Source organism: Colobus angolensis, unplaced genomic scaffold (genome assembly GCF_000951035.1).
Source record: "Colobus angolensis palliatus isolate OR3802 unplaced genomic scaffold, Cang.pa_1.0 Scaffold305, whole genome shotgun sequence".
NCBI lineage: Eukaryota > Metazoa > Chordata > Mammalia > Primates > Cercopithecidae > Colobus > Colobus angolensis.
In genome coordinates this window covers 166,893-168,881 of record NW_012116322.1, presented here as the reverse complement: position 1 = coordinate 168,881, position 1,989 = coordinate 166,893, and the positions used below count along the sequence as shown (strand labels likewise).

The 1,989-nt window shown below is 50.3% G+C and overlaps 1 protein-coding gene across 1 annotated transcript in view; it reads right to left on the bottom strand.

Moving 5' to 3' along the window:
* Nucleotides 1-1,796: 1,796 nt before the first annotated feature.
* LOC105517680 (multidrug resistance-associated protein 1-like) overlaps nucleotides 1,797-1,989 on the bottom strand; it is a 21,869-nt gene continuing 21,676 nt past the window's right edge. Inside the window, exon 4 of the mRNA XM_011950297.1 lies at nucleotides 1,797-1,822. The gene's annotated coding sequence lies outside the window, so the exon portion shown is untranslated. The remainder of the gene's footprint in view (nucleotides 1,823-1,989) is intronic.

The window sequence follows — 1,989 nt, the reverse complement described above, 5'->3', positions numbered from 1 at the left end:
GCATCTGGCAGGTAGAGGCCACAGATGCTGGGAAACATTCTATGATGTGCAGGCCAGGACCTACGACACAGGGACAAAGGATGACCTGTTGGCAAGTGTCAGCAGGCTGAGGTGGCCAAGTGCGGAGAAGTCCGGCTGTATGAATAGCATCTGGTGCAGCTTTAATTATGTTTCACCATATGCAAATACATTACTTTCTACTTTTTAAAGTAAGACCGACCGGACATGGTGGCTCACGCCTGTAATCCCAGCACTATGGGAGGCCAAGGTGGGTGGATCACTTGAGACCAGGAGTTTGAGACCAGCCTGGCCAACATGGCGAAACCCCATCTCTACTGAAAATACAAAAAATTGGCTTGGCATGGTGTCATGCACCTGTAACCCCAGCTACTCAGAGGCTGAGGCAAGAGAATTGCTTGAACCCTGGTGAAACCCCGTCTCTACTAAAAATACAAAAATTAGCTGGGCATGGTAGTGGGCGCCTGTAATCCCAGCTACTCGGGAGGCTGAGGCATGAGAATCGCTTGAACCCAAGAGGCGGAGGCTGCAGTGAGCCAAGATCGCGCCACTGTACTCCAGCCTGGTGAGAGAGCAAGACTCCATTTCAAAAAAAAAGGAGAAGCTAGGCGCAGCAGCTCACGCCTGTAATCCCAGCATGATGAGAGGCCGAAGTAGGTGGATCACTGAGGTCAGGAGTTCGAGACCAGCCTGGCGAACGTGACAAAAACCCGTCTCTACTACAAATATTCAAATTAATAAGGCATGGTGGTGCGTGTTTGTAATCCTAGCTAGTCGGGGGGCCGACGCAGCAGAATTGCTTGAACTGGGAGGTGGAGGTTGCATTAAGCTGAGATGGCACCACTGCACTTCAGCCTGGGTGACACAGCGAGACTGTCTCCAAAGGAAAAAGAAAAAGAGTTTGTCAGTGCACCTCAGTAAAGTCAAGGGACTGGAATATAAGAGGAATGCAATGTACAAGGCAGAATGCAGGGGCACTGGAGCTGGAAGTGATCTTAGGGAACACGGAGTTACACAGGGACAAGATGCCATTTCTTGCTCAACTCCAGGCCACCGGCACCAGTCACCTGGAGGGCTGCTTGAACATAACTCAGTGGGAAAGAACCCCGTGAGTGACTGTGGGTGTCTGCTGTAGGCATGAGGACTGGGGCAGTGCCCTGTATTTGACATGCTTGGAATCTAACCCCTTCATTTTCCATGTGACAAAACCTAGAGCCAGTGAGGTGAGATGACCAGCTTTGGGGTCACACTGTGAGCTGGCAGTAGAATGTGGCAAGTGTCCTGAGTCTCAGAAGAACATTCCAGTCCTCTAAGCCAGGGGCTGGCCAAGGATGGCTGAGGTCCACATTTGGCCCACACTTGTTTACATGCAGCCCATGAGCTCAGCATTGATTTCCTTTTTTTTTTTTATTTTTTTTGAGACAGAGTCTTGTTCTGTTGCCCAGGCTTAGAGTGCAGTGGCACGACCTTGGCTCACTGCAATCTCCACCTCCCGGGTTCAAACGATTCCCTTGCCTCAGCCTCCCAAGAAGCTGGGATGACTGGCGTGCTTCATCATGCCTAGATAATTTTTTTTTTTGGGGGTGGAGGGGAGGGGAGAGGTGGCGGGCGAAGGAAAAGGTCTCCTCTGTTGCCCAGCCAGGAGTGCAGTGGTATGATCTTGGCTCACTGCAACTTCTGCCTCCTGGGTTGAAGCAATCCTCTTGCCTCAGCCTCCTGAGTAGCTGTGACCACAGGTGAGCACCACCACTTCCAGCTAATTTTTGTATTTTTAGCACAGATGGGGTTTCACCATGTTGGCCAGGCTGGTGGTCTCAGTCTCCTGGCCTCAAGCAACCCACCCGCCTCGGTTTCCCAAAGTGCTGAGATTACAGGCATGAGCCCCTGCACCCAGCCAGATTTCATATTTTTTAAAAGCTAAAAAAAAAATTAAAAGAATATTACATGACACATGCAAATTCTATAAAATTC